General features: G+C 40.9%; 1 long non-coding RNA gene across 1 annotated transcript; it reads right to left on the reverse strand.

Moving 5' to 3' along the window:
* Positions 1-4719: 4719 nt before the first annotated feature.
* Positions 4720-5508, reverse strand: LOC145541795 (uncharacterized). The gene is made up of 2 exons (XR_014079292.1): positions 5348-5508; positions 4720-4984 (listed from the first exon to the last, which is right to left on the reverse strand). It is a non-coding gene; the product is annotated as an uncharacterized LOC145541795 (long non-coding RNA).
* Between the last annotated feature and the right edge of the window lie 8357 nt (positions 5509-13865).

Raw genomic sequence — 13865 nt, forward strand, 5'->3', positions numbered from 1 at the left:
TAATGTGCTTTTCATTTGTTTTATCCTCAATTTTCAAGTCTGTCATCAACAGCCTTCTCATCAAATAATCCTCTTGCTTTGCAAGTCAGTCTTCTCCAATGACTTATTCTCATCTCTGTGAAGAAGGTTTCCAAAGTGTAGCTCTGAGTCTAACTTGCCTTTTTGAGTTCAAGTTCTTTGAGTTTTGTATTCAAAATGTCTGAAACAAAATTCATCTTCCAATCTAACTTCTCATGTCTCCTTACCTCTATAAATGGCATCTCCCTTGCCCTGATCACCTAAAGTTCAGAGTCATCCACTCACGGCTCATTCAATTCTTTCAGCATCTATTGTGTAACAAGTATTTTGCTGGGTGTTAGAGTGCAAAGATGCATCTGACACAGTCCTTGGGCTAGGGAGAGAGAAACGTGGTGATGGGAGAGTTTGGTGAGTGTGAACAGGGCTCCTTCAAGTGCCCAATATGCCTGGTGGGACTTATGAAAGGATGCAGGAGGAGACATGGCTTGATCAGAATATCACAGGTGAGAATGTTTTCAAAAAGAGCTGGGAAAACCCAAACAAAGAGTCTGAGCCAAAACAAGAGAAGAGAAACAGTCAGGAGCTGTCATGACATGAGCACCTGCCCAGCCAGGCACTCTGGCTGGGTTTCCCGGCAGACCCAGAGAGACATGTCTCTGCCATTTGTCTTTGCCTCTCTTTCCCCAGTTTCTTATTCAGTCCTCCATATTTATTATTGGTTTGCCTTTACTATTATACTTTTCTTATGGAATGTTTAAAACACATACAGAAATAGATGCTATCATAACTTCCCATGCACCTATCACAGCTTCAGCAGTAATCAACTCTACATTTCCACCTAGCCCTTCCCATCTGTATTGTAACGAAGAGTCTCACACATTATCTCAGTTTATCCACAAGCATTCCTAAAAGATGAGTGTTAAAGAAACATAGCCACAACATACTATTTACAGCTCAATAAAGAAATTAATAGTCATTTCTTATCATATACTCAAGTCTCAGACATGGCTTTATTTTTCATAGTTTGTTTCTATCAGAATCCATATAAAGTCCACTTTTGTGGTTGGTTGGTCACTTTAAAATTTTTCTTTTAATCTATAGGTTCTGCATCCATTTATTTCTTTCTCTTGGAATTTATTTGTTGAAGAACCAAGTCATTTGTATTTAGGTTTTCCTATGGTCTGGATCTTTCTAATTGTATCCCTGTGATGTCACTAGAAATTTTCTTCTGTCTCTTGTATTTCTTATGAATTGATTGGTAGACCTACACATTTGATCTACAGATTAAACCAAGACAGCCTCATAGTGGCCTGGGATGGACATAGTTTCTACTTGTCTCTCTTTTAACATCATTGATGCTCAGGACCCCTCATTCATAAGAAGTGGCAAAATAAATTATATCTTTCTTTATTCATTTATCAGCACAAATACTTCTATAAGAGTAAACTTCCTTCATTTAACATCTGGGTTCCCAGTGGTACATTTCATGGAGGAAAGACAAGATTTATGCATGATTCTTCCCCTTACTTACTGATTGGTTTCCCAGTGTCTTCGAATAGAGAACAATTAATGTTTTTCTTTTAAATACTGTTATGATATTGTAGATTTAACATCTGTAATGTGTTTTCATGCTCTTCAGTTATGATTCTAATTAGATGCACAAATTGCTCTGTTTTGGGCCTATGGTCACTTCTACCAGTTGGCTCTGAGTTCTTTTTATACAACCCAGTGGTCTTTGATAGCTTCTCTGTTATTTGACATAAGGTACTCCAGATTCATCTTATAAATCTTCTGGCCCAGACTTGGGATCAGCCACATCTCTGAGGACTTCCTGATTTCTTGTAGCGGGAAGTATATTCCAAGACCACAATTTGGGTACTAGGGGTCTCCATTACTTTTAATCTCAGCTGCTATAGTGAACTTGACCCACTAGTTTCTGATTACTATATACGTTATGGTTATACTACATTTCTACTGCCAGATCCTCCTGAATCCCAGAACTAGTCATGTCTTGCTTCCATGTAGCCAATTCACGAGCCTCCCTGACCCATCAGATCCACTACTAGCTGGGCATTCTAACATGTTTCCCAGCCTGTCCAACCTGAGTTAACAGGTGTGACCCTGCTTCTCCCTTGTGTGCCCTGCCATGTACCAACCAAACTGATCCACCAGCTGTTTCATATTCTGCCTCCTACTTTCCCATCTCTGTGACATGGTTCATGCTATATATTCACCTGGGCCTTTGGATTTTAGATGTCCTCTGAACCTATGTTTTTAGATGTCCTTGAAGATATGGCTGATTCCAAGTCTGGGACAGGAAATGCACAGTTCAGTTCAGTTGCTCAGTTGTGTCCGACTCTTTGCGACCCCATGGACTGCAGCACGCCAGGCCTCCCTGTCCAACACCAACTCCCGGAGCCCACCCACTCAAGTCCATTGAGTCGGTGATGCCATCCAACCAAATCATCCTCTGTCGTCCCCTTCTCCTCCTGCCCTCAATCCTTCCCAGCATCAGGGTCTTTTCCAATGAGTCAGCTCTTTGCATCAGGTGGCCAAAGTATTGGAGTTTCAGCTTCAGCATCAGACCTTCCAATGAACACTCAGGACTGATCTGCTTTAGGATGGACTGGTTGGATCCCCTTGCAGTCCAAGGGACTCTCAAGAGTCTTGTCCAACACCACAGTTCAAAATGTACAAGCCCTCTCTTAAATGTCCCTCTGCTTTGGGGGCTGGATTGATCACATCATCATGAAAGTTCTCCTGGTTTTGAATTCCTGTGACTCTGTCTCATGGCACCAGACATACACATATCCCCTGTGGGACTATGAATTCCTAGAAGGCTGAGATCCTGACTTATTTATTCTTTAAATTCCCAGGGCTAAGCATTTTCCCTGACACATAGCAGATACTCAGATACATGTCTTTTTAATGAAAGACTGTTTCGATGACTGAACAGTTACTTATAGTCTGCCTAGTGTTATGGCTATTAGGATGCCATCCAGCTCTCATCTATTCAGTCTCACTGGATGACAGTCTCCTTGAAGGTGAGGGGAGGGATGGAACTTCCTCACTTTTGTCTTTTCACCCCTAACAATGCCTAGCTAAACTTAGAGTAACTACTGACTGTATATTGGTTGAGTTGAGTTTATGGCAAAAAGAGAAGAATTTAAATCCAGAGACTCACTATTTTGGCTCAGCCAACAAAGATCTGAGCTTTTGACCCATTCTCTTCTGCATCAGTGACAGAAAATTTGAGAAGCAAAGGAAGGCACAATTCAATTTTCTTTTTTTGCCACTATGCATTTCCAGATAGGCCAGCTTAATATTGCAATTCTTTCTTTTTTCTCTTCTTGCTTCTTTTCCTTCTCTCTGAGGCATCTTGTGTGATTGAGGCTCTTCTAAGCTCACTGCAGAGGCTCAGCATGGCAGTAAAAAGCTTCCCAGAAAGCAGTCCAAGAACAAACAACCAGTGACCCTGGGGATGGCAGCACAAAAATGCTATTGACAAAAGATGGGCAGAGAGCGGTTGCCTTTATTTGGACAGAGTGAGGAAAAGAACTCGCACTGAGTCTGTTAGCCAAGCACACCCTGGGTGTTCTATTGCTCTTTTGCGGAGAGTCGCATGCCTGCAATATCTGAAGCTAGGGAAAGGATCCAAGACTCTCAGCGGCTGCCCAAGGACCTTCTGACGGCAGTGTAGACATGGGTGATATGAGCTGGACCACCAAATCACCCAGCCTGGTGTCTAGAGTTGGGACTTGGACTCCATGGGCTGAATGTTTAGGGCATGTTCTTTCTCCCATGCCAATCTCTATTTTGTAAAGAAGCCCAGGGTTGGTTTTATTTCCTAAAGAAATGCAGAGGCCAGCAAAATATCACGGAAGCTGAGTGTCCTAAGACCTGCTTTTTAATTCCTGTTCTTTCAGTAACTAGCAGCAAGACACTAGTCCTCTGGTCTAGTTTTCCTCATTCTCTTTATATACCTAATGTCTGGTTTCAGTTATCGTCAAAGTCCTTTCCAGTTCTAAATATTTTTAAATTAAATTTTCTGCTGTTGGAAATTCTGCTGATTAAAGTAATTTCTAAACTGGCCTTTAGAATGCTGTGGCTGATGATTTTAAAGAAACCGTCAACACTGGAATTCTCAACTCTGCTATTCAGGATTATTCTTAAAACATAGAATTTTAAACACAGAGGGAGGGTTTCCCAAACAGCAATGCATCGACTTGTGCCTGTGGTCTCCTGGCCAGCCTATGATAATCCTGCCCTGCTAGCGTACTATCTGACAGAGATGGAGCTCACTTGTGTTAAGGGTGTTCCAGTTGCCTAAGGAAGAGAAAGATGCCTGAACACCCAGGACTAATATGAACAATGAAGTTCTTTTCTGAACTCTTGGAATACTCATGTCAGCTGACTGAGGCTGTTATTACTTTGGGAAGGTTGGGAATTTCCAGTTCCTAAATGCCTCCCCTGTGCTGGGGATGGGACTCGGTGCGTTATGTAGAGTCTCTAATTCAACTCTCACAACAGTTCTGTGAAGCAGTTATTATTTTCCTCAATTTCCTCATGAACTGAGTAGAGAGAGGGGGCTTACTGAAGTGTTATTATGAAGAAGAAGGGAAAAAGTGGGGAAAGGAGGAAAAACAGAAAAATTACTTTGCTCAAAACCACACTGAATAATGTACTCTGAAACCAGGTGTGTCCCATTCCAAATCTGGTGTTTTATTTCTTCCTAATTGTTATGGTTAAAGAAGCCTATGAACACCTCCCTTCTTCCACTTAGCATTTTCTGGGTTAAGTCATTGAAGGTCTGTGTGCAAATACAGGTATTTCTTTTGAGAGGAAGAGATGGGAAGACTCTGTCCATCTTTCCTGTCTTGGGTAGGATTCCTTGGTCAGGTTCACTTCACCTTCCACCAGGGTTGGAGGCAGAGGCACCTAGCACAGGCAAGTTTTAACCATGGATCTGAATAAAGACAGGGAGCTCAGGCATGTGAAGAAGCACCCAGTAAAGTAATCATCTCATCCTTGTAGGGACAGAGTCCTGAAAAGAAGCACGAATGGATCCAAGTCCTTTATGCTTGCCTGTCTCTCACTTCAGAGTCATGGGTACTATCTCAGTCTGTGCTGGTCATGAGTGGATCGGGCTCATCTCTGTCACATGACCAAGCCTAACTACTCATTAGAGAATTAGGCTTTTGATTTACACAGCTGAACCTTGTTCTAGGCATTGCTGCCCCTCTGTTCACTAGGGGCAAATAAGCAACCTGATTTTTACCCAAGTGCCCCAAGAATAGGTAGACACAATCACGGAGTGAAGGAAGGGCACCTTAAGCTGCTGTTGCTCCATGGTGTGGACCAGCATTTGTGGGCTCCATTTTGATGTGACTCAGTCAACATTGCTTTCTTGACTTTGGACTCTCCTTTCAACCCTGACTAGCCAGCTTACAACACCAAGAGGTGGATACGGGACCGGAATGCTAATGACTCAACAAGGCTCTTTGTCTCCATGGTGAAGTCATGTATTTCACACGCTCCCCAGACAGAGACTCACCACCCCACATTCCTCCTGCTCTGAGAAAGAAATGCTTTATTTCTTAAAGAGGAAACTATGATGGCCCAGGAGGAAGTTGAGGGGCTGCCTCAACTTATCTCTCCTCCCTTCCCAGTGCCACCTCCTCACTGGCTTCATCTTGGGCAGGGCAAGGAGGTAGTACTACATTCTGTTGAGTGCTTTAGCTAAAATGTATGGACAAAACCCTTTTGACTTCAAACATTTTCATGCAGCTGAAACAAGAAGGTTGCCAATCATGTGACCAGAAGTCCAAGGACAACTAAAGACCATGTCCATTGTGTTTCCAGCAGCACTGCATCCTCAAGGAATCTCTTCCTGGTTGTGGATTCAGGCAGTGGAAGGAGCTCCATTTTAGCAGTTCTGACTTTGTCCACACTCTGTTCAGCTGATGATTCAGTTCTGAACTTGCTGCTGCCGTGTTCCCTCGGTTGGTTTACCAGCAATGATATATCCTAACTCCTTGGTTTTTATCTGCCCCAGACCTGCCTCAGAAGTAGATTTCTAGTTCATTTTAATGTTATGGTGTCCTTTGAAATGGCACCAGCCTTCAGCTCTGGCTCTGGTGTGACCTTGTCAAATTAGGGTCACTTATGTTCTCATGTTTCCACTCACCTTTGTGCTCCACTGCTTCAACTTCTGGTAAGCAGAGTCCTTACTTCTGATTTTTACTCCCAGAAGTTCTTACTTCTGGGACTTCTGCTTTTCCCTCTCCTCCAATCTCTACAAAGGAGAATTGATGGGGCCAGCGTGGCTGGCCAGCTCTGCAAGGTTGCATTGAAAAGTGAGAGGACCCTTTGCCTACAACTGTGGCATGTAGGATCAGAAGCAAAGGTCAAAATCAAGGTTGTAAGAGCGAGGAGATCGGATGCAAATTTCAGAAACTACAGTGTATTATTGGATTGGGTTAGTGTCAGAGTTCTGTGATAGCCTATCTGGGAAAAGAATCTGAGAAAGAATGGATACATGTATATCTATAATTGAGCCACTTTGCTGTACACCTGAAAATAACACAACATTGTAAGTCAACTATACTCCAATATAAATAAAAATTAAATTAAAAAAAGATGAAAATGAGAAACAGTGAGCAGGAATGAATAGGTGGCATAAGCCCTAAGCAATATGTATTATTCCCTCAGCATTGGATTTTGCACAGTTCCTTCCCAGAGTTTGTGTAGATGCAGCAGCTCCATTCACAAAGACTGGAGAGGTTGTGTCTCTAGCATATAAACCTATACTTTGGGGTCAGGTCACTGCTGAAAGTGGATTTGACATTGTGGCTTAGTAACAAGAAGAGTGAAATCACAATGAAAACACAGGCAACCACATATAATACCTTATTATTATTTCTTATTCTGGGGACCTCAAAGAACTGAATAGAAAGAATATCTTTTCTTCCTTTTCTAGATGCCAAAAGTCTGACTCTAGTTTTCTTTAGCAGTTGACTTTGTCAAGCTTACTCCAATATAACAGCCTTTTGTATATTTTTTTCCGCCAAATCCCCTTGGCCTCTGAACTAAAGCAAACTCCACTGAATGTTATTGCTGAATAGCTGGTGGCATGTTTACGATATGTATGACTTTTTCTGGCTGACCTCATGGAATGGGGCTGTTGCCTAGCCAGGGATCCATTTAGAGTGGCAGAGGATGAGAAATTATAGACCGTCCAGCCTAACCTCAGAGGTGGGCAGATCCGAGAGACATTAAGAAAGAATGAGCTCACAAAACATCTGGAGAAATATGAACTGACAAAAACTAGCCATTGTGGTTTTGTAAGGGTAAATATTCTTTGACAAATGTGGTGGGACAAAAAGAGAGTGAGAAAGAGGGAATAAAGGAGAAAATGTGGAAAGCAGAGGGTTTTGAGACAGCGGACATCAACTATTAGAATATCCAAAAGACTGTGGATAAGGTATTGCTGAATAGGGGCACACATTGGGTGGTACCTCTAGGCTTTCTAAAGGAGTGTGCTTCAATCATTGCAATAAAGAGCTCAAGTCAAGCTGTAATTATCCCCTTTCTTTTCCTAAGGGTACTGTCTTAGATTCAGTTATTACACACTTGGGTGGTGAGCCTAGAGCCAAGTAAAGCTGTGGAGTTTAAGACTTCCAACTTTCTCTGCAAGGTGGTTAAAATTATCAGTTGGCCTGGGTGTGCATACAAAAATTATTCAGGAAAGACAACTGAATCTCTTGAGGAGGATCATCAAGACATCAATGAAATAGATTTTTTGTTCAGTGGTCAGCCAACTACAGCCCACAAGCTAAATCCACCTGTGTCTGTAAATAAAGTTTTATTGGAACACAGCTATATCCATTCATTTACATATTATGGATGGCTGCTTTGATGCTCCAATGGCAGATTTGAATAGTTGCCATGATATGGTCCATAAAGCCTAAAATATTGACTGTTTGGCAATTTACAGAAAAAGTTACCAATCCCTGTTCTAGTTTATCTGCAACCTGCTCTGATCAATCATTTTATATAGTCCCTTGGTGAATCTACCACTTCATTTTCTTTTACTTTCTCATAGCACATGTCATTTTTTAAACCATCCTGTTGAGTTTATACTTTTGAGTTTACACTTACACTTTGACTATTTCCTCCAAACAGAAAGAAAGTTCCTTGAAAACAGACATCTTGCCTATTCTGTTCATCATGATATATCCTCAGCTCCTGGCACATAGAAGTAGTTCAATCACTTGTTATTGCATGAATGAATGAGTAAATGAATAAATGCAGGTGAGAAGACATGGTGAGAAAAACGGGAGTAAGAATGAAATGCTGAAAATGCTTAGTGACTGATAGAAAACAGAATAACCATATATTTGTATTTTCTGCTTAACTGACCAGATAACATTAGTTTAAATTAGTTAGAAGAAGTATCCACATTTATCTACCTACTCTGTTATGTCAAATTTTATAATCCACTCTAAGCCATCCAATGCATGTATTTCTCTTCATGGTTTATAAACATTTTCAGGAATGGATGTTGCATGCCTAGTGCCTTCCTGGTTATCTTGTGATTGTCTCATTGCTGAGTCCCTGACATCTGGGCCATGTCCCTGAAATGGGAAGACCACTCACGGTGAGAGGGAAGGAGGCAAAGAAGAGTCAAGACCTTGGGATCCTCTCAACTAAGTCTGTTTGCAATTGGGAACTTGGGTGTTACCTACTTTATATTTGATTATATATGAACTTCTAGAAGGAATAGTCTTCCCTAGTGGCTCAGACAGTAAAGAAAGAGTCTACCTGCAGTGCGGGAGACCCGGGTTGATCCCTGGGAAGATACCCTGGAGAAGGGAATGGCAGCCCACTCCAGTATTCTTGACTGGAAAATCCCATCCATGGGGATTTTCAAAGCCCCAATCCATGGGGTCACAAAGAGTTGGACATGACTGAGCACTATTACACTCACTAGAAGGTATCACTACACAATTGGCCATTGCAGTTATATACACTTGTAATCTAATCACCAAGTCAAATAGAGCTTTGTGGTTTCCAGAAAACGATAATGTAAGCCTCTTAACAGTTAATCTGGTAGCTCAGATGGTAAAGCATCTACCTACAATGCGGGAGACTGGGGTTCAGTCCCTGGGTTGGGAAGATCTCCTGGAGAAGGAAATGGCAACCCACTACAGTATTCTTGCCTGGAAAATCCCATGGATGGAGGAACCTGGTAGGCTACAGTCCATGGGGTCGCAAAGAGTCAGACATGACTGAGCAACTTCACTTTCACTTAACAGTTAATAATAATAACAAAATCCCTAATATTTCTTGAGCAGTTGGAGAAACGTCCTCAAGATGAAAGGACTTGGCTCTAGCCTCTGAATCCCTACCTTTTTCATGGAGCTTTTCTCAATGAATCTCTGAAGCAAGCATAGTTCAGTGGGTGTGTGTGTGTGCTAAGATGCTTTAGTCATATCTGACTCTTTGTGACCCTATGTACTGTAGCCCACCAGGCTCCTCTATGCATGGGATTTTCCAGACAAGAATATTGGAGTTGCTATTTCTTCCTCCAGGGGATCTTCCTGACCTGCATCTCTTATGTCTCCTCCATTGGCAGGCGAGTTCTTTACCACTAGCTCCACCTGGGAAGTCACATTTTGTTAGATAGGCTGCCATCTGTGATAGAAGAGCAGTGCTTATCTGCATAAAAATTCTCTTTATTCTGTGGATGTTTTAATTTGTTTCAAAATGACTGTCATGGACTACTAGGGTCAAACAAAAAGGACTCAAGTGCCAACTTTAACCAGGCTCCACTGGTCAAAGATGAAACAATTTGAGTATCAAACAAAGAAATCAACTGCATTGGGTTGATATTCATCAAATATAGTGAAATCCATGAGTTCAAAATGGCATTGGGAAAAAAAAGAAAATGAATTGCTTGCTGTTGGAGGATACTAGGGAACCAATTCATTATTAGGAACTCTAAAGGAAAATTATTAAATATTTTTGTTGTCTGTCCTATATAAATTGTACCACTGAATAGCTAAAATATATAGTAGTTGTGTGCATGCATGATAAGCTACTTAGTCATATCTGGCTCTTTGCAATCCCATGGACTGTAGCCTGCCAGGCTCCTTTGTCCATGGGATTCTCTAGGCAAGAATAATGGAGTGGGTTGCCATGCCCTCCTTCAGGGGATCTTGCTTATCTAGGGATTAAACCTGTATCTTTTATGTCTCCTGCATTGGAAGGCAGGTTCTTTATCAGTGCCACCTGGGAAACCCATATAGTAGATAATGGGAAATTTATAGATGTAGCCAGCTGGGAAGTAAAGAAAACATGGCAGCATTGGAATGTCACAATGATGGAACCACTAATGAGGGAGTGGGTCTTGGCACTGAGCATGAGTGACTGCTAATAAAAAGAGACAACCACACGTTGTGACCCTCCTGAAAAACACACCACTGCCTTTGAAACAGTCTTACCAACAGATAAAACTTGAATCTGATCAAGCCCCTAGATACAATAGCAACATGCAGGAAAATGCAGAGGACGGATGATCAGTGTAGTAGACACTGCATGAATGCAGTTGGCAAAACCCAGATTGGTAAGCTCTGAAAATAAGTGATCTTGTTCCTTCAATAAATTAATTGTAAGAAAGAGAAGATGAAGGGGAACTATGGATTGAAAGAAAGTTAAAAAGCATCATTCAGTCATAATTAATGGGCCTTATTTGCAGCCTGATTATATAAGCAAAATATAATAAATTGTCAACATTTATGTTTCAGTTGAACAGTGACTAAATACTATATAGTAATAAATTATTGTTAATTTTTAGGTGTGATATGGATATTATACTTTTAAAGAGTCCTTTTAGAGATACTGAAATATTTTAGATGAAATGATACGATGTTTGAGATTTGTTTTAAAGTAATAGAGGGTAGAGAGTTAGGTGAGAATATTAGATGAAGCAAAGCCAGTTGTGAGCTGAAAACTGTCGGGTTCATTGAGTTCGTGGGGTTCATTATACTGTTCTCTCTGCTTTTATGGATGACTGACACATCCATTACACAAGAATTTTTTAAACGACTATCTTGGCAGAAAGAACAGCGGTTATCCAACTAGTTCTTTTAGTGGCAGACAGAGAAGGTGACATATGACTATAAATCATTCATTGTGAGACTTATCTATGAGAACGTAGGCTATATATTAATAAATAAATATTTTGCATATAATATAATGTTTTTTTCCTATTATAACATTAGATTATAATATATATAGTTAATCACCAGGTGATCTCACTGATTTGTAAATATTTAAGTAGTCATTTAAAAGATTTAGTTAATGTAATATATGTTACTATTTCATTACTGGGTAACTATTTAGATGAGGGCAGTTACAATGGGGGAAATTATTATTGATTAATTTCTTCTTTTTTTTTGAAGAACGTTTCCCAAGAGTCTACTATTAATATATGTCAGCACCAGGCTAGGTTCTGAGGATAAAACTCACCCAAGTCCTGCTCCTTCCCTGGAGAAATTCATTTTCTAGTGGGTGAAACAGACAAGTGGATACCACGCAACTACAAAATAGCAGCCAAGGAAGCCATGGCTCATCTACCAAGGGAATGCAGTCAACCTGTCCTGAAGAGAAGAATGCCGACTAGCAGCTAAACCTTTGGTAGGTAAGAGGCAGGGGAGGGACAGAGAAAGTGGAAAGGCAGTGATGGCAGCAAGGCACCCCGGGAGGACATTTTGCTCTGTGTAGCAGGATTGTTGTGTGCAAGGGGAAGAGCAAGCACAGATGAGACTGGGAACATTTAGTGCTCCATATTTCAGAGGAGGTAGAATAAGCAAAAGGCACACTGCTCTGTGCACGGTCCATAGGATCTCATCCCACTGAGTTCCTGTCGTGCTCTTGACTATGACAGCTGACATGAAGCAAAGCCTCTGTTACTCAGAAGCTGCTCCTCAAATCCCCATCTCCACACTCCCTTCTTGCCAAGCCTTCCCTCTGCAGCCTTTCCTTCCTAACTTCCTGGTCTGTCCTCTCTCCCAGCCCTGGTTTCTTTTTCTTGCTTTTCGGTCCAAATCTCAAGAGGACAAAGGCTGTTTTTCTTTGCACTGCATTTAGCTTCACTTGCCTGCATTGGTGTTTTCCAGGGATCCTCATGGCCTTTTTTTCCAGTTAAGTTTGTCAACTAGAAAAGACCTTGGGAATGAAACAATTTGATTTTTTTAACTTGAAGAACGATCTTAAAGTGGTAGCTTGTTTTATGTGATCACTTATCTCTATTGCTTTGGTTTAATTTACCCCTTTAAAGCAAGGGGGAGAAAAAACTTGAGTAGTCCAATGAGGGTAATTCCTTGTCATTTATTGAGAGCTTTTTCTTGGTCAAAGAAAACATTAGCATTCTTAGCTGTTCACTTATTTATACTACAGGAAACCAACAGTTATGCAAAGTCATTGCCAACATAATCACGAGCTGCTGTGTGGAGTCTTAAGTACCTCATGGAAAAATAACTCTGAATTGGAATTCTTCCCAAAAGTAGACTTCATTAATGCTTTGACAACTGAGGCAGGCAAAAAAAAAAAACAAAGGAATCTAGAAAGCAGTTATAAACATGAATGGCTGTTAAACTTTTCAGCAGGGTGATTTAGTGTAAAAAATGTAAGATATTAGCACAAATGCTCTTGCAAGAGTACCACGACTGTGTCATGTCTTTAATTTACCTAGAATTAATTGCAGGTTTAAAATGCTTTATAGTTTAATGAACAAACAGAACACAGCCTCAAGCATGTTTATTAACCTGGTTGTACCTTGTATTTTAAAGAGTCTGAAAATGTGGGAGACAAGGTGTGTGTGTGTGTGTGTGTACAAAAACATAGAAGCAGTGTGTAACACAGTGGATATTAGGGCAGAGGGTGTGGTTTGTTGAAAAAGTCATTATCAAAACTGTACATTTCACTCAAATTGCAATTAAGTCTTGGACGAGTATGTTTTGGACCCTTGTCTTTAAAAGGAGTTTCTGGGTTTTTTGGGGTTGCTTTTCTTTTTATTTGTTAAACAGACTTTGCCATGAGCATTTCCTGAATGCATATTCTTTCCTTATAAGTGAAAGGTTGGAGCTATGAATAAGAGTAAGAACTTTGGAAATGAGAAGGGTTTCTAAGGTTATTGGGTACTTTTCATCCTTACTGAGCAAACAGGGGGCAATGGTAGACACCACCTTTTGGAACAAAAGTGGTCCTTTAATCTGAGAGATGATGGGTAGAGACTGGATTTCTAGGACCTAAATGCCTGGAACACTTCAGGGGGGTGGTCATTTGTTTGTAGGTCAAGCCTTTTCCAACTTTAAAAATTGTCACTTGCCATCTGCCTCTACAAAGATGAAGTCACAAGGTGCTGCAGCTGCTGACCTTTAACACACCTTGAAAAGAGTTCAGGGTGGAGATCAGGAATGAGGCACTTTATGCTTTAGGAAAAACTGGCAGAACAGGCCTTCAGGTAGTTAGATATTTTCAGAAGATTGTGTGAGCCCATTTCTTGCATCTCCTTATTCCTGGTAGATTTGAGATTCTTGCTTTGTCACAAAAGAATTCAGAGATGAAGCGATAGGTAGGAAGTGGATTTATTTAGAGAGAAACACACTCCACAGACATTGTGCAGGCTATATCGGAAGGCAAGATTCCAATTAATTTGGGGGAATGGGCAGGGATTTCCAGAAATTGAACAGCCATCTTTTATGGTTGGCCTCAGAACTATCATGGCACTGGTAGATGTATCATTTAGCAGGCTAGGGTATTACAATAAGCATATAATGAAA

Source organism: Giraffa tippelskirchi, chromosome 3 (genome assembly GCF_054371585.1).
Source record: "Giraffa tippelskirchi isolate mGirTip1 chromosome 3, T2T-mGirTip1v1.2.pri, whole genome shotgun sequence".
NCBI classification, from domain to species: Eukaryota; Metazoa; Chordata; class Mammalia; order Artiodactyla; family Giraffidae; genus Giraffa; species Giraffa tippelskirchi.